The sequence below is a fragment of the Neopelma chrysocephalum genome, unplaced genomic scaffold (assembly GCF_003984885.1).
Source record: "Neopelma chrysocephalum unplaced genomic scaffold, ASM398488v2 Primary Assembly neopelma1_96, whole genome shotgun sequence".
Classification (NCBI taxonomy): domain Eukaryota; kingdom Metazoa; phylum Chordata; class Aves; order Passeriformes; family Pipridae; genus Neopelma; species Neopelma chrysocephalum.
The window spans coordinates 3410016-3429631 of record NW_020897759.1 but is presented as its reverse complement, the minus strand read 5'-3'; positions in this window follow the sequence as shown (position 1 = coordinate 3429631).

Sequence of the window (19616 nt, the reverse complement as noted above, 5' to 3'; positions counted from 1 at the left end):
CCAAACTTCACAAGGGAAACAGTACAAAACAAGAGGGCTGATAAAAGGGAGGTGAATTACTGGTATTTCCCTTTCAAACACATGGCAAATACATTTGCTAAAAGGCCTGCCTGCTAGTAGGACTCCCTGCAGTACAGGGAGTCTTCCTAAGTGTAGCTACAATTTTAAAAGGACCGGAGATGTTCCCACATAAAAGGTGGCGATGCAGATCTTTTTTTCTCTTACCAAAGTAGAAAGAAACACTGGTATTTTTGACAATTTGTGTAATACGAGGCAGCTGAGCTGCACACTGACAAACCCTGAGTGAAATTTTAGGGACTGATTCTGCCTGAATCTTGTGAGTCCCACCAAAGTCAGGGGTGGCTGTACACACACCTCAGCCTTTCTAGGGCTGGGGCCTTGCTGAAACACACGCCTGCCCTTGCTGCACATGCCACTTCAGCATTTTAGGTCAGTCCTTAAAAGGGAACATCCAAATCAACATGAAAATTTAGGTCAGATAATGCAATCTAAAACCTGGATTAAACTGCTAAACTTCAAAGAAACAGATTATCTTTCAGCCAGATGTGTGAGGGCAGGCACTGACAGCTGTGGGTGAATTTGAAACATGGGCTAAAAGCCAACAGAAAAAGGTGAGACTTCTTCTGGTGCTTGAGTGGATTTAGTTTGGGCCAAAATGCCCTCATCCTACATGTATCCTATCCACTGTTGCCTTCTGGCTTCCAGGAATGCACATAACACCAGCTCTGGAAGCTTACAGACAGCTGTGGTGCAGGAGGCAGCCCAAAACTCTTTCTCACCAGCTCCTTAAATTAGGTGAGCCTCAAAGCAAGCACACGAGGATGCAACAAGAGTCCTGTGCACATCAGCTGTCACTGCCATCCAGTTTGAATGTGGTGATCAAGGACCTTCAAACAAGAGAAATGTCTTTCAGTGAAAGGAATAAAAAGATGAAAGGTATTTTGATAAACAGAAAAAACAAAGCTGTCACCTACAAAATTACTTCAGTGTGGAAGATAAATTTGGAGGTTTTTTCCTAGTTTGATCTGGTATTCTCTGAACAAACCAATGGCATTACCTATATCCTATATCGTTAGGAAAAAGCCCCCTTTGAAGTTTTCTATGACATGTCGACTTAGGAACCGCATAGTTATAGGAAAAGACCTGCAAGTAACTTTGCATTTTAGGTGATCTACCGAAAAATCCTCACTCTTTGAATCTACAGGCAGGAAAAAACTAGCCTGACTTTGCTGTCTTGTTTACTTACAAAACAGGAGTTGAAAAGCACTGAGAAATAGCCCACATGGAACACATGAATAGCATAATGACAAACAAGCTAGCATATGAGCCAGCAGAGTGCTGAATGGCAGTGTAAAAGTCAGATAACCCTCTATAACACATTCAACCAAAGAGATAAAGTACTATGATGAAGGAAAAAAGCAGAAAAGAGAAGAAACAATAATCATAAAATATCTATCATTTGAAACCCTAGAGTGACCAGGTGAAGAAAGGCAAAGCTGGCCATATTTTCAGGAACATGGAAGGCATTCTGGATGCTCTCATTAAAATAAATCTGTTTTTTTTCTAATACTGGAGTTCAAAGGACCAGATTTTTTCATCTTTCCCTTTCCTGTCTCCTCTGCTTAGTTCCCTGCGCTATCAACTCTGTTTTGTGCCTTCCATGTAGCAACAGCATGGAAAAAAGGAAAAAAGGAAAAAAAACCCACCACTATCCCAAAGCAGCTTCCTGCTGGGGCTTGTACACTGGGGTACAGATAGAGACCAGCTGTGGGTACCCAGCACACTGAATCCTGCAACCAACTCCATGTTACAGAACAGGGAGTCACTTCTATTTCCATCCACATGAAATAAACACCGAGTTTTCATCAAGACCATATCCCATTTCACTCACATTTGATGAAATCAACACAGGAGCTACCAGCTGATCAATACATATGATTTGTTGGCCTCTGGGACTACATAAAACAGGACAAAGAAGTATCCTGCTCCTCCAACTGTAACAACCACTGCCTGCGTCCTCCTCCTGCCAACAATCCCCGTGTCCCAGGAACAATGTAGGAACAGACTTTTCTGTCAGGCCAGCTCCTCTTAGCATCAGAGCTCTTCTAAAGTGTCCCACTGTTCCCTGAACAATGCAGGAAAACTGGGACACTGTGATATGATAAATTACTGTGAATGTTTCTTTGGTGAGCAGGAGCCAGATGGCCCAATAGCAGTGTTGTTGGGTCTACGGCTCCTGTGGAGCATCCAGGGCATCCAATGTTCTTGTGGCAGAGAGGTTGAATTTACCTGCTATTGAGATCCAACAGAATCCATTATCTCTGCAGCTCACCCCAGGTTCAGGACAGTGCAGCACTGGTCATCTCTGTGCTGAGCACTTGCAGTCCATGGAGCTAAGGGAGACAGAGCAGAAGAAAGGAAAATAATTACATTCATCATCAAGAACTGTTCCCTGAGGACCAGATTCATACATTAAATCATATATGGAGTTGTTTTCTGAATTAAGACCTAGAAATCAGAGGTCCAGACTTGCAAACACCTTTGGGTGTCATGGTACTGAGCACACACAGCAGCCACCTTCTCACCAAGCAAGTAGTACAGGGGAGCCCCGAGTCAGCTACCTGGGATGTGAGTGCTACCTACAAGGAGAACTAAATGTACAATATCCCAGTAAAACACTATAGATCCTAGGGAAAATCATGACTTACTGACAAGTTCCCTTGAAGAAGAAGTCTGCTCTGACCTGAGCAGTGCCATTCCAGGTCTAAGGTGAGATGGTTTCCTATCAGGACAGGTGTTCACATGTAATTGTCCCCAGACAGTTGCCTCCAGGCTCTTCCTCTGACTGCCATAAGCTCAGAATTGAACCACAGAAGCCAGATAATAAGCTAGGAGCCAAGACAGTCAGCCAAGCAGAGAGGCCTCTCTCTGAGCTAGCAGGGATTTCCTGAGGACAAACCTGAAATCTCACCCTTTCCAGAAATTAAAGCTAGAGGAATACACCTGCTTTGAGGAGCCTGGCCCCTGTTCCCTCTCCTCAAAACCACTTCCCTTAACCACCTTCTTCAAAGCCAAGTAAAATCCTCTCCTTCTTTCCTTTCAAAAAGCAAAGAGCACCACTATCCTCCTCTTTAGTATCTGACTGTTTAAAATATTCACAAAAAGTATAGTGTAATTTACTCTCAGTGCTTTACAAGCTCACACTTGTGTACCCAATATTTTAAGTGACATTTTTAAAAGAGGCTACACTTATCCTTAGATGCAGGGCTGAGGGACAACAGGTGGCCAGCATCACTCACCAGCAGGACTGGGATCCTTACCCTTTGACACAAACCCTTTCAATTTGGGCAGTTTATCTTGCTGAGTCCTTCACCTCAAATAAGATACTTAACCTGACAGGACAGACTCAGTTCACTACATAGTCTCATGTGGTGGAAGACAAAAGGCTCATCTAACTTCTGCAGTTTTTTAAATGATGAATGAATGGGGAGGGAGGGAAACAGTAGTGTCTTTTCAAAATGTGCAAGGATCTGCTTCACCAGATTTGAAAATTATAGTCTGAAAATGAACTGGATGCTCTAGTTGGACACTTGTTTTTCCAGGGGAAAAAGAATCAACATATTTTAAGACAGTGCTTTGTAATCCTTGCATGTAGGCAGCTGCAGTCTATCATATCTAGTTCTCTTCTGGACTGATTCTCCCAGAAAGGTTTCATCAGCTTACAAGCAGCTAGGCTGTTGTTTCATTTCCCCTTAGGCTTCTGCTGTGTGTCAAAGTAAGAAATTGAGACTAAACAAGAAAACGTGGAGTAAAGTTTAAGTACCTCTGCTGTGAAAGCTGTTAAATGAGAAACAGGCATTGCAGACTACAAGTGTCAATTAGGTACTGGTTCCACTGGGAAATGACATTTTCACATTGCTTCTGCCTTCTGGTTTGTTGTTGACAAATTTGAGCTTACAAAAGTTATCCCCTAGTTACATGTATTCCTGACATCCTTCCTTTGCAGGCTTGTCAGCACAGACATTTCACACGAAACTTATTTGCCACTATCATTTTAAATTAAAAAAAATTTCAAATGCTATAATAAAAATACAGATTGCCTCCTCAGTTACTGCTAATCTGGGGTACTCAGCTGTCAGAATGAAGTAATGATTTCAGGAATCTCTGGCTTTTGTCACCCAAAAGTAAGTATTTCAGTGAGATCTGATCTGTGATTGACAGACGTGCAATGCAGTCCCGAAAATCTCCCTTACAGACTGTAAGTTGCGTTGCCTTTGCAGGAAGGGGGTAAAAAAAAAAAAAAGAGTCAGAATGACTGGAAGCAAAACATCCAGTGAATGTTTTATGAAGTTTGAAATTCCAAAAATTGAACATAATTTCACAGTGTTCCAAAAGTGCTTTTCAGGAGCTGCACTCATTCTTAAGAACATGTCTACTCCTATGTGGGGCAGGTAATTGCAGGTAGAGTGCCATGGTCCTGCCTTCGGGCCATGGAAAGACCAGTGGAGAGCTGTGATCCCTGACAGTGCTCTGCTGCAGGAGAAGCTTTTGGGACAGGGAGATGCTCTGCTCCAAACCCCACAGCAGACAGACTGTTAAAAGGTTTTGAGCCCAGCACAAAAGGCTTTGCAACAATAACAAATCAATTCATATAGAGACCCAGCTTATGAAAAGTGGCTGATTGTCTCCTGAGTGGCTGAAAAGGTGTAGCTGAAATTGAAATTCAGTCCTCTAATTCTATCTCCATATGCCATTGTAATTCCATCAGTCTCCTTTCACCTCTCGCTCCTGGACTCCCTCAGCCTGGGATTTCTTGTGTCACTTAGATCTGAAATCAGGAAAGAGACTTGTTCTTGTACCATGTGGCATCATGCCACTGAGCTTCCCGAGGGCCAAAAATACCCTTCTTGCACCAGCACCAGGATAATTGGAATTCATTGTCACCAATACAAGAGTCAATGTTTCTGCTGCATCTGCATTCCACACGGGCTGTGAATTTGACAAGCTCCCATAATAATGGAAAACATTTCTGACAACTTTCAGAGCTAATATATTCTGATCCCTACAGAGCAAATTTTGTAAAAGAGAAGTGTATCAATTTACAGCTAAGGGTTGGTTAAGAAAGGCAGAGCTTTCCACAGAGAGGAATATAACAGTGAAGACACAAAGGTACAGAAAACTTATTTTCAAAACTTTCAAGCATGCATTGCGCCTAAAGCAAAGTTTGCATTTCCTCTTCAAGAATGCCATTAAAGTCCAGGGAAACTTGGGAACACGCACTTGAATTTGAGCCATAAAAGACTCTGGCAAAGTTCAGTTACTGACAAAATTAAAAGTTGAGAGTTTCCCGGCATTATCTCCCACACATACCTACTAATAGAGAGGGGACAGGAATCCCTAGCTGAAGTCCCACACAGAGCAGAAGTTCCACATAGCTGTTGCAAAGTAACAAAACTTGTGTCAACTCAGAACAGGCAAGTGGGCATGGACAGATCCAGAGAAAAGCCATGGAAACTCACCAACGCAGCAGGACTGAAATAAGCCAGTTCAGGGCTGTGCAGGAATGATGGACAGTGCCCTCCAGTAAGGCAGGTTAACACAGGAGTTCCCTTCTTGCTCATTTCGTAGGGAATTTTGCTGTATCGCTGTGGTAGAAATTAAAACAGTTATGTAATGGGATTTCTCCTCCTATGCACTGCTATTGTGCAGAACACAATGAAAATAAAGCTGGCAAGAAAGTGGAAGTCCAATATACTGTGGGGCACAAGAAGGCAAGCAGCCTCTTTTCTGCAGTCAGGAGCCTGTGCAGTTTTGTTTGGTTAAATCCTTCAGATGACTGCAATTTCTGTGCTACAAACCAAAGTTTCTGCTCTTGTGGACAGACAAATGCATACCTTTGCAGTGTGGACATACATTGACTGGCTAGTGAAAAATTTCCATAAACAAAATGTGGATTTGGCGTTTCCTTCTTATGTGAATCCAAAATAACCCCAGTGCATAGATCTCCAGATGCAGCACTCTGTCAATGTTTTGGGGAACAGGATCTATTGACATTTTAGATCTGGTTTGACCTAAAGCCATTCAAACTAATTCTCAGTTTGACAAGGAGAGCATTTTATATTTCACATATTTTAAGCTATGTCAAAGGTGCTGCAATCAAAAGCAGCCTTTATAATATGGGACTCAACACCAAATGAATACTTTCAGATAAAACTGTTTATGGAGTTAAATGGTCAGCACAGCTTATCCATATGTTCATACATTGGAACCAGATGTTCACATTGTTAGGCTTAAACTTGACAGGGCAGGATAAATACAATACACATCTATTCTGCATTTTTCTTTTCTCAATTTCAGGCTGCTTATTGCAACAACAGCTACTAGGGTCTATTCATCTAGAAAAGAAGAGATATTATGCTATCTAGAAAGTGGTACAAAAACATAGTATTGAAGTTTGAATTTTAAGCTCTGAATGCATATGAGTGTAAAGAAGAGACCTTCCCAAGGTCAGCTTTCTCCAGGAGAACATTTCTTTCCTTTGAACTGACAATTCACCAGGCACGTGGAATTCTCAAAAGAAGAGTATTTAAGCCTGTGTATAGTTTTGAATGTGTGCAGAAGGCACTATCACCATTCTACCTGTCCACATTCTTCAGTTGAGCATAGTTTAATGCTTTGATGGACTTAAGCATCATTATGCTACAAGGTAGTTTTGTGAAATTGCCTCAGCACCCACTTGGATCCTATACCCATCATCTGAATGAGCAGATGGAAATAAAAAAAGAGTTACTACTAGTGGTGAATTGTGTCCTATTAGTGTGCTTGGACAAGACACAAAACATTAGAAACAATTCAAGGGTTCTCACCATATGCTGCATACAATCTACAGATTTCGACCTTGAATCAGCACAAGCAGTTCAGATACATTACTTAAAAATGAATCAAGCTCTCAGTCTTTGAAATTCCAGTCCTAATATGAGGTACTGATTCTGATTTTGCATAACAACTGTCAGCAGTCTATAAATTTTTACTTAAAAGGAGAAAACTGGTAAAGCAGAAAGCTTTTACTTAATTTTACCCACCTTCTGTCCTCTGAGTAAAACCAGCCATGTTTTCTAGAATATTATGTCTCCTCCTTCTTGCTATTAAGGCTGTCATTTTTTTTTTGTCATGCAGGCAGACAACAAGGGAGTATATGGCCTATTTTTCTATGATGAAAACCTTGCAATTACAGCAAAGAATTCCCAGCAGAAATCTGTGAAAGCAGCACCACAACACTTGCACTGGAGTGCTATTCCTGGTTGTTCACCCCTCTTGCCTTCTTGCAGGCCTCTGCTCACAAGCCAGAGGGGTTATTGCTTTCCTATTGCATTCAATAGATTTTTTTAGGTCAGCTCTTAAAAACCATGTACTTTGCACAACATGAAAACAGCATATTAACACACCTACTAATAAGATTAGGGTTTCCAGTGTCTGCCTGCACCTTTGCAAGGCACAGACAGTAAGGCAAGTCGTACTTCGCTGTTCTGATTATTCCTCAGCTGCAAATAGTGCACAGAGCCAAAACATTATCTTCCCTTTAAAAAGCCTCCAAAGGCTTGTAAAGCCTACTGAAACCCATGCCAGCCTGAATTCAATACACTGCCTCTACCTTACAGGCTGCCAGGCTCATTAGCAAGTTTTTCACTCACCTTATTGTGGCTGTTCTGTGGGATATAAGCGACTTCATATTCTGATAATGTTCTCCAAGCAGTCTGATGCTAACTTTGCTTTCCCTATTGATTCTTCTCACCTGCCAACATTGATTTTTTTTTTCTTTTCCACATTTCTGTTCTGATGGGAAAGCCATGGCATTTGCATTAGCTCCCTTTTTGTGTCCCAGGATCATCTGTGGAGAAGTAGGCAACGTATTGCCAGCTGAATTACTGAGGTGAATAAAAAGTGTCCAGAGAGAGTAACTGATATTGTACTGTCCTATGCATCACACAGCAAGGGCATCTCAAACACAAAAAATGTAAACATTCCTGTGTGTATATACACACATAAAATACTTACTTGTAAAGAAGAGATAGCATTTTTCCTTTCCAAGTGAAAAATATTCTTGCTTTATGAAAGAGATTGTATATTGAGCACATTCAGACATGGTCACAGCATGTCATAGCTGGCCTCTGGTGGCCCATACCTAATGGATTGCACTCAAGCTGTTCTAGTCTATGCCAAGGCCAAAACAAAGTCAGGGAACTCTAAGTCCCCCTTCAGTCTTTTGTTTTTACCCAGTAAAAACTGAGAGCATCTGCAAATCTTGCCCTGAAAACCTTGAGAAAGTTTCCTCCAGTTCTGAAAGTAGCCAAATAGGATTGTCATTCGGGAAGGTTCAGCCTGTTCTGATGTGCCCCTTCTTACCATTTCCAAGCCTTTTCCACTCACTATCAGTGCTGACACGTGAAAGCATCATTGCCTCTCTATCTCGCTTTGGAAAAGGGAAGAATGTTATTCCCTTGTCTTCTACGCAGACTGGGTGTACAGGAATGACTGAATCATGAAAATTCCTAGGACATACTAAATATCAAAGCGTAGCCTGGTCTCCTGGGAATGCAGTCATTGGGCCCTGTGCTCTCCCTCAGAACTGCTCTTCTGTGAATCAATTTGCTGCCTTTCAAAAGATTACAAGTCCAGCACTGCAGTCATTGAACCTTTTGAATACCCTGAAGCAACTACCAAATCTTACCAACTGTTTTAAAAGCTGCAGCAAAAATTCAGTAGTCTTGATTTGGTCCAAGAAAGCTTCAGCTTTAACAAAACTCTCACTGACCGCAAAGAGAGCAGCAATATCCAGCCCTCCCTTTCCTTGGAGCACGGTCCTGGTACACCACTAAGGACCTATGTAACTCTACTTTCAATTATCTCATAGGAAACCCATGAAGAGAATATTAAACAAATGTTAAACATGATTAAATATTTCTTTCTGTTTAAACGAGCTTCTTTAATTTTGTCTCTCAGGTGGATAGTACAAAGCTTGAACACATGATTAGCAGAGTAGAAGGAAAAAATAGGAAGGCCTTCAAAACTCTAAGCTGTTGTTTTAAAATGGCAATGGCCATATCCTACTGATTTCTAAACACATAATGCACTGTGGAAATGGGGAGGATTTCGTCTGGGGTCCTTTTTGTCCTTGTATCTTTGGACAGTCCGTGTCCTACATTTGACTGTCTCAAAATGCAATTTGATGCTGCATTTTGCATTTCCAGGTTCCACATATTAATATACTCCAAGAGCAGACCTGCCTTTCTGTGTGTCCTATCCTTCTTAATTCCAGAAACACAACCCCATAAATATGTTACCATATTCACCAGGTGAAATGGTGTCTCTAGGTGCTTCTACCACTCCTGCCACTGAAGTCTCAGCTGTGTGAAAGGTTGTCTGTGATAATATCAAAGAACTGCAGAATTCACACCACTGCTGCCAAATGTTGGGAAAGAAACCAAATAGGGAAAAGTCTGTGAGCGAGCATGAGAGTCAGGCATGCACTCTGAACACTATCATAATTTCTCAAATTTCATAACCTTTGAATTGTAAAGTAGGTAGCTTTTTTTTTCTCCCAGCAAAGGAGGCAAAAGGTCCATGTTAAAAATATTCCACACAACATTTTCAAAACTGCTTTTGCAAACAGAATAAAACCTTATATATCAAGTTACTTTTCCATATTATCTAAAAACATACAGTAGATACAAAATACAAAGTAGCTAACCTCAAACATATTCTATTATTCTATTTACCCCAACAAATCTTTACATTTACTATTCTTGCAACCGTCTGAGCAGTGTGTAAAACACAGAGGTTACTTGAAATGAACACTGTTAATTTAAAATGACATTAACAAGCTATTAAAGCAGAAAAGAAAGCAAACTGTGTCTTAAACACACCAGCCAAGGAAGACAAGCTTCTGATGGACAGTTGCTGAAGCAGAGACTGCTGGTGGGAGACATTTGGCTCTGAAGTGACAAGATTTGAAGTCGTCCTTCTCTAAGTTAAACCTCTCTCAGTGTAGGAGCACTCGGTTCCTTTGTGAGTTCCTGCATTACTGCCAGCACACACAGAGTCAGCACCTTCTCCTCAGTTAGATTAACCCTAAACACCAGAGCCCCAGGGAGGGCTGACTGTCTGTGAAGATGCCAATTCCTACAAAAAGGAGCCGGCTGGGAATGCTGAACGCCCATGGGGCTAACACCTCTCCTTTTCCATTAGAATTTCAGTGCTGCCGTCTGTTGCAGTGGTTCTCTATTTCCTCCCCCCTCCCAACTTTACCTGGTTGGCCCACTTGGGCGAATGAGGCCAGGTTTTAGTGGTATTTCAAAGAGAAAATGTCAAGAATATTCAAGAAGCTCTTGCTCCCACTGAAATACACTTTAGGAAATCAAAACATTGTGCAGAAGAAAAGCAAAAAGCTTTCAATGACAATTATCAGAGTATTTTCTTTCAGTAAGGCCAGAGGCTTGTGCCCACTACTCACTTAAAAGTAAATAAAACGGGAGAAATACTCCAATCCTGAGAGGAGTTGGAAACCCAGGAACTTTAAAACACACCCTCCCTCCCCAGCACCTTTCGGCATCTTTGAAAATATTCCAATTATCTCTTTGTCAATAATCTTCTGCTCTTCTTTGCTCCTGCTGATTCTCTGGTAGGACTGAGGAGGAAGGCTTATCTAAATATAAGATCATTCTTGTGATTTATTTTTTTTACAGATACCAGCACATCTGAGTAAGTAGCACACCTTTAAATATTTGAAAGCTATCGTGATGTGCTTTGGAGAGTAGACAGCAAAACCCCACCTGCTATGCTGAGCTTAGTTTCTATTTTAAATAAACTAACAGTTTTCTTCTACCTCCCCATTGCTTCTTTTTAATATTTAAAGGTAAAAGCAAATTTCCCTTAAGGAACTAAATGTGAGGTATAGTAAAAAGAATCTTTATATTGTTACATTATGACTCTAAAATGAAGGGATGTATATATTAAAGTTTACAGCACAGCAGAAATTAAAAATATTTAGACAGAGAAATTTGCATAGTAGAAGTGTCTGGAGATTACTTTCTGCTTTTAAATTCTGTGAAGCAATTTATATTGTGATACTTAGACAAATTCCAATCTCTAAAGAAAACAGAGAGAATATATGTTTCTGAAGTGTCTCTGAAAATTTATAAATTATGATTTATTATGAACTTTCTGTTTAAAAAAAGGGGGGGAAATGTATTACAGAAGGCACTTTGTAAGTGTGCTTTTTGGATAAGGAAATGCAGGCCTTTTGTTATGCATCTATTGATTTTAAGTACAGATTTTATACAATGCAAGCACTTAGGATATTTCTCATTTTTAAAAATTCATATAGGAAGCAGAGAGATAGATTTCAAAGTGAACACAAGACATATTTGTAAAATAATTGTGGTTTATTGACCAAACCCATTAAAGGCACTGCAGACAACAGCATTACTTGACAATCCTCACTGAGTTACTGATTCACTTTTCTCTCCCAAAAGCACAGTTGCTTGGGCTTTGTTCAGTTTACTGAACACAAGGCAGAAGGCACCTTTTCATTGCCACTGTTCCAGCTGTTATTAGACATCACTCTCCTGTGCTGCTCTGGGCAGGAAAGTGTTGGTGTAAGGTGCCTGGTTCGACAGAGACAAGCACTCCTGAATCAGAGGTGTGTTTGCTATCAGCACAAAGAGCACATCTCTGGCCCCAACCAACAGTCTCCCCCAGATGCCTGCTTTGCCCTTGCACAGGCATCTTAAAAAAGTGCTATGAAGGGCTTGCAACAACCTGTATATGAAATGGTGACACTTTGATACTGCTTGCAAATGAGAAAGTCCTGAATTTTGAGCTTCCTGATGTAAAACATCCACAGATCTCTTTGCAGCAAGGAATGTATCTTAATGCTGTGAAAAATCTGAAAGGTACCCAAAGTCAGCTGGGGAGCATCTGCTTTGATAAAGCAGTGAGTGTTCCCAAAGGAATTCAGTGGGGCAGGAGGGCCAGGCATCACCTTAATGGAGATGGACACCCAGCTCAAAGTTTTCTGATTACATCAACAGTTGAATCAAACTGTAAGAGGTTTTAAGAACCAGGTACCCATTACCATGAAAGATATGAGCTCTTCAGCTCCCACTGCTTTGCTTATGTGAGCTACAACCATGACTGCACATGCTTCCAGGTGGCGAAACATGTGGAGATGTGGTGGTCACTGCAGGTCCTCTGCCCCTTACCCTTTCCTGCCAGGCAGCAGCTGTTCCTGCTGAGTCCCTTCAAAACGGTCATTGCTTTGGATATTGCTGCCACATGAGATTCAGAAAAACCTCCTGGGAAGGGATTTGGTGGAAGTGAAGCTTCTGCAGCTCACTGAAGCAGTTTCAGAAATCATCCACCGCTGTAGTCCAGTGACTCCTCTGCAGATGGCCACAGCTGCTGTAGCCCTTGGTGGAGAATTCAGTGCGTTGCTTCTTGTTCATCCTGACACTGTTAGATGGAGGAATTCCCAGAGAAGTGCCACGCTTCGTAACTCCGTGCCATAACACAGAATGCACTATCCACAATTAAAAGCATGACTACAAGCACTTGTTCTTCAAATTCTTTTTCCAATTGCAGATCAAATGGCAAAAGCATGCATGATTAACTATCAAGATTAACTGCCAAGCATATAGTCAGATTTTGATCTAATTTTCTGGAGAATGGAATGGAATTAACCACTGGAATGGAATGGCATTAACCAGGGCATCACGTCTTGGCACGTGAGCTGAAAAAGAACAGTTTAGGGATCTCTGCCTTTGCTATGTGTTGTGAACGACATGTGCACAGTGAAAGCAGCAATACAACCAGGACAGGCCCCAGACCTACTTACAGGTAGCTTTTGATAGCTTGATGTCTGCCCAAATTTCCTTCAATTCATTTTAAAAGGTTGCAGATAATGAAAAAATCTAATTGCTGTGCTGTACAGTAACTTCAAAATGAAAAGCACTTGCTCCTAGTGAGAAAGTGTTTTCATAAAGTAAACCATTTGCCACTCTACAGTTTATCGACCAGTGGCATCAGGTTCTTGGTCTTCACTCAGTCTTCAGTACTATTGCCTGATCCAATCCCATCCCCACACCATTTGCCTCGGGAGATGATCAGCATCAAACTCCTCTGTTGCTAAACAATCATTTGATCTGGGAGAACTCCTTCAATGGGTGTGACCAGATCAAAAACCACGAAGCTCCCACTCTCTGTACTGGTTAAAGAACTTCCACTGACCACAAGGAAATCAATGCTGTAGAAATATTATATGCCAGCAGAACTAACACACAGTGCTGCAGCTGTCAAAAGTGAAAGAAGGACAGGTCAGGCCATGGCAGAACTGTCTGCTCTTTGGATTAGAGAGAAAAGTGTCAGCTGAGAAACAGGCTAAAAAAGCAGCTAAATCAGGTGGTTTCACTCTCTCAAAGCCCAGAAATACCAAAGAGAAATAGCCTTGGAACCACTTTAATACATTACAGCACTAAAGAACCATCCAAACTACTCAAATGTAAAATAAACATACAGAGTTTTTTTACTTGCAGTGTTGGGGGAGAGGGATGAGAACTGTAGGTTTCTCTTACGAAAAACAAGAGAACAGGGTTTTCAGTTCAAAACTAAGTGTACAGGAAATAAAAGTAGTAAGATGATGGTACTAGTTACTTAAAAAAGGCACTTAGGTTCTCATTTTACAGGCTCACAGTCACCGCTTACATCCTGACAGGTACAGGTGGAAGCAAACAGTCTGCCTGATATTGGCACCAGGCAGCAGGGCAGGCATTTGAAGAACCCCACTCTGCAAACTCCCTTATTGGTTTACTTTGAGGGAGGAAAAACACAAACTGAAGGATAGCATCGAACTTCTGAGCAGATAATAAGTAAAAAGGAGGTGAAAGCATTAAAGACAAACAGCTTTCATGACATATGTGCAGAATAAATGAGAGTCTTCCAGCTCAGATGTGAGGAGCTGGGGAAGCCAGGACTTAAAAACCTTCATCAGTCACCAAATGAGCAATGAGTGCTTTACTTTTGACTTGTGATAGCAGCTTATTCCTATTCTTCCTTTTGCAATAAATTACAATGTTTTGAGCTTTAGTCTATTCCTCCAGGAATCAGTGGCTGAGAACTGACTGCATGGCAACAAACAGAACAGAGGGAATGCCACAAAACTAACAGAAACAGTCACTTGAATACCTTAGTGAATTCACATCAACAGTATTTACACCCATTTCGTGTTCTCTCCAGCTGAACACACTAGAGAATGTGACTGTTGGCAGGAACCAGGCAAATGAACAGTGAATAATAAGCTCAAACAGAGACTATTCGCAGGAACTGAGTTTTGAATTAGCATTCAGGTCAGAAATGCTGGTGACAGCAGGCTCTGCTCACCCAAGCAGAGACAGGAAGAGACTGTGGCTTCTCTGTCCACTTTTTTGACTTTCAAAACATTCCCTCAGATGGGTACAGACCCCACCTTACTTTATTCCATGAAATTAAAGGATCCAACACTCTGAGCAGATTCAAGGAAACAATGAAAAGAGACATCTGTCAGAAAGATGACTTGTTTTCAAATGGCCTGTCTACATCTGGTGCAGAGACATCTGTAACTGCATTAGTGGCCATTAGGAGTGGAAGACAGCACTTAGCAAGGAGCTGCTAAGAAGCCCTGCAACACAGACGAGCAAGAAGCGCTCTGTATCCAGCCTCTTTAGTTCAGTTCGCTGCTGCTTTGAAAGGAAGCCAGACTCTTTGTACTTGGCATATCCTCATTTTTGTAATGGTAAACTTCATCAGTTGTGTCTGCTTTATGTGATTTTAAAACCCAAGATAGAAAAGAAACTGAAAGACTTCGTAACTCTTAACCCCTCTTCAACTGCACAAAATTTAGGGGGAAAAAAAGTGCTTTGCAAAACTCTGTCAAGTCTTCCTTTGGCTTCTTAAGTCTCTGCACTTTGCACTGTTGTTTCCTCCTGTTTTCAATGACTAGAGAGAATTCCCTCACTTAACTGTATTGTCACAGGACATTAATGCAATGTGGGAGCTGAAAGAGAGGGAAGTTGGCTTCCCTGGCTTTGTTCAAGGTAATTCAACCACTTCCTCTGAAAGAGCCCTCTGGCACCTGAGCTTTTCCACCATGGAAATTATTCCCTCACTGTATTTACCCAGAGGTGGTACCAAGTCTTTCCTAAAAGCATCTAAAATCTTAAGATGTTTAGAGAACTCTCAGCAAAACCTGACTACTACTCCTCTCCCTGCGTTATACTGCTGATCCCATGGATCCTTCCCACCTGTACCTAATGCACATGGAAAGCAAAGCCACTCAGGTGCATCTCTCTCACACTGCTTTGCCTGGGAGCTGCAGTGATTTACTTCATCTGGGGGAAGGTGTCCCTCCTTCAGAGAGGCAGCTGTGCTCTTTCCACAGAAGCAGAGTCAATTCTCAGCCTGCCAACAAGGGTGTTGAGTTTTCACAATGGCTCAGATTTTTTAGTAATCATTGCTATACCCCTCGGACTTCCAGGTGACATTTTTAGATTGGACTGTGTGGGTCCCACCCCAAAAAAAATTTCAGGCCTGCATTTACAGCAAAAAAACCTCTTGTCATTATTTTTTATATAAATTCCCTTCAAAGTCGCATTTGGAACATTCCCAGCATTATTTTTCAAGTACAAAACCAGCTGCATCTCAGAAAAGGACTTTTTGACCTCATTTGAAGGGCTGCGTATACTTACGTCTTAAGTACAGGAGTTACGGTTATGCTTTACAGCAAATTACCTCATCACAGGGCATTGGATTGGAGCCCTGGATTAATGATCTGTGTATATGAAACTTCCACAGCTGATAATCAAATAAATCTGTGTGTCTTCTAAACAAACACCAAGCCTGGGGGCATTTCTTCAGTGCAGAGGACACTCAACACACCTATGCAATTATGAAATTGTCCATAACTGTCTTCTTCAGGATCTTCTTCAGGACTCCATCAGCGTGAGGTCCCCAAATCTCTCAAGACTATCAGCAGATGCTGTTCTTTTCTTCATAGACATATTCCTTATCAGGGTTACTAATACCTCCTCTCACTCCTCAACTATTTACCACACACTGTACTTTTGTTTTCCCACTAAAATTGCTGGTGTCTCTAATGTGATGTCTCAACGTTGCAACACAAAAGGGGGGAAGTCATATTGCAAAAACATGGTAATAGCAATAAAAGTGAATAGACTTTTCTTCTCTGCAAATATCTCATCCATCCTTCTGGAAATCATGCTGACAAGAAAGGAATAAAATGTCACAGATGTTTTCTAGCAGATTATGCCTAATTGACCATTTCATACCCCCATGAGGCAGTACTACATCTGAGGGGATTCCTTTATTCACTCAAAACAGAGTCAGAACCATTCCTATGATGCTATTTTTCTCTTCCTTTACTCACTGTGTTTCCCTGCTGACTACACATACACTTATCTGGTCACATCCTCACACCATATAGATAACCACAACTTCACTGAAAAAGGAGAAAAAGTCACAGAATGGTTCAGGTTGGAAGGGACCTTCAATATCATCTTGTTCCAACCCCCTCCCATGAGCAGAGACACCTCCCACTAAACCAGGTTCCTCCAAGCCCCATCCAACCTGGCCTTGGACACTGCCAGGTATGGGGCATCCACAGCTTCTCCAGGCACTGTTCCAGTGCCTCACCATCCACACATAAAGAATTTCTTCCTGATATCCAGTCTAAACCTACTCTCTGTGAACAGAAGTATTCACAGACACAGCATATGTGTGCTGAGAAGTTAGAGCAAATTACCTTCATTAAAACATGGGATTAATTAGTCAGTACACCAATAAATGGTGTAGACATCTCAAAATCCCTTGCAATATATTAAGCATTTAGATGTTCAGAACTGCCAGCAATAAATTATATCCAAGTAGTACAGAGAGGAAATGAACCAAATGGATGTACACCGAGGGTCAGAGTTAGCCCATCTAACCTAGCAACTGGATTTTCCCAGTTGTCTGCCTCTCTGAGAACCCACAACACCCTGAGGAGGAAGCTGTCCAGGTCACATGTACCTCAAAGCTCACAAATTCAGTAACTGGCTGCTTTTTACACCCCAGCATGACTCTTCCAATCTTTGCTCTGATCTCTTAGCACAGTGATTGACAAATTTATCTAAAGCATGTCAGTTTTGGATTCAATGTTATTCCCATTTTGCAGAGACTATAAACAAGATCCCAGTTAAATTCCCCACAGTTTAAACCAAAATGTTTTATCTAGCCCCCCTGTGAACATTGTAAAATACTCCCTGAATCACAGAAAACAAAAGAAAAAAAAATAAGAAAATTAATTACTGCATAGCATGCTGGCTGTAACTTCCATCTGGGAGAGGAGAAAAAGATACTAAATCCAAGGACACTTATTGTGAGATAAATAAGCCTGAAATCCAAGACTTTGCAGCCAAAGAAAGGAGTTAGCTATCACATTACTTCTCACTCTTATTACTTGGCTTTGATCAGTATTTTGCTGTTCACTGAAAATCAAAAAACTCAGCAGACTGATGGCTGTGGCACTCCACCAGCCCATAAAACAGGCAGGCAGTGGTCCTGTCAAGTTTAGGGCAGCAAAATCATGTCTCACATATCCTGGATATGAGCTCTTAACACTGATGTATTCAGTAAAATCTGAAGAGAAGGAAGAAAATAGTGTTGCTCTTCTTTCACCTGTCTAGTGAGAAAGAGCTCTTTCAGGTGCCTGTTTCTGGAAAAGCGTAAATCAATATAAATCCTGAGTTAACTTTAGAGCTAAGGACAAGAACCTGGAAAGGACTTGGTCTGCTCAAAGTAGACACTGCAATATCCTGCACTGAAATGACCATTTCTCTATAAGTAGCTCAAAGACAATTATACTCTCTCCATCAATAAGCCAGCACTGGCTCTAAGCAATGCATTCACAGCACAGGGCTTAGCAGGCTTGCTTTCACATCTGACTCAGCTCCCAGAGTGTCTTTTGTGTCCTTCCTGTTCTACATCTCAGAATCCATCTTATTTTAAGCCAGAGGTATTCAAACAATCACAAAACTTTTGGAGGATGCTCTTCCAGGCATAATTCAGATTTTCCCATCGTTTAGATGTCCTACAGGTATTGCATCGATTCTCCTGAAACAGAGGGAGAGAGATGAAGAGTTGAATGGAGAAGTTATGTCTGTGTTTGTCTTAGTTATCATCCTCAGTTGGTTAGAGCACAGTGCTAATAACACCAAGGTTCAATCCCTGTATGGGCCATTCCTTAAGAGTTGGACTCAATGATCCTTGTGGGTCCCTTCCAATTCAGAATATTTGGTAAAATCTGTGAAGATTAAACACTCTAGAATTGTAAGGAACGAGCTTCCCTCCCGCCTAGTTGGTGGAATACAGCTCCCTTCCATGGAGACAGCATGTCACACACACACAGGCACAGATTGGCTCATTTCTCCAGGAGCCTGAAGAGGTTAGAGGAGGGGAAAACACATTTCCTAACTATCTGACACAAAGAAACAGAGAGAGAGAGAGATGAATTGTTTTGCTTTAGTCTATCATTACCCTGTCAAAAAATACTATTAGCCTAATGCTTCATTTGATGGTAGCCTCACAGCAGTACACTCGCTTTTTGGGGACACAAGCAATTGGCTCTAAAATACATTCTGCAGTAGGGGAATGTATGTTCAGGGTTTAAATTATCTGCATAACTTTAATCTTAATCCAGGGAGCAATGGAGGATCTGGTAGTTATTTATAGCTGGACTGGGGTGAGCTGCTGTGAGCAGGGTAATTGAAACAGTATTTCAGCCTGTCTGCCACTGATTTGTGTAATGGCTGATGTTAGCTACAGCATAATCACCACGCTAAATGGAAAATAAAAAATAAAAATGCCTTAAACATATGTTTTTATGTTGTGTTTTATGATCACATCTTTTTTGCTATTGCACTTCCAAATTCTGTTGTTCCTTCCTTTCTGAGATCAATTTATTTGCCTGGCAGCAGTTTGCTGTATTAAAGCTTGAGAAAGATGATCTGCTTTCTCTTATTCTCTGGATTATGAGAGCTTTCAGTCTGAGAACTGCTAAATTCTTAAGACTGAGGGCTATGACCTCTTTGTAAAGTTGCTGTTACAACAAAGGATCAGTTCGTGCAAATTTTTGTCCCTTAAATAATAATCTTTCTGTCTCAGAAAGGAGTTATTTTGATCCTTCCTCTGTGAATTTTTCAGCATATATTACTAATTCTTCACTCTATTGTTCCTCATACACTATTTTTAATGTTTGACAATTATTGCAGTTAAGTGACCTAGTGCTGCCTCAAACCAGGAAAGACATGGCATGATTTACCATCATGCCCATTCTTTCCTCTCCTTCTAAAGGAGAATATCCTCCCAGACAACACATACTGTCTTTGGATGCTTTGCCAAGGTGCCTTGCAATTCCTCTGCCAAGTGTTAAACACCAGTTCATGTTCCTGCCTTTCTGGCCTTGGTGACTTCTGGGTGGGTCACACCCATCTGTTTTTTGGGCAGGAGCT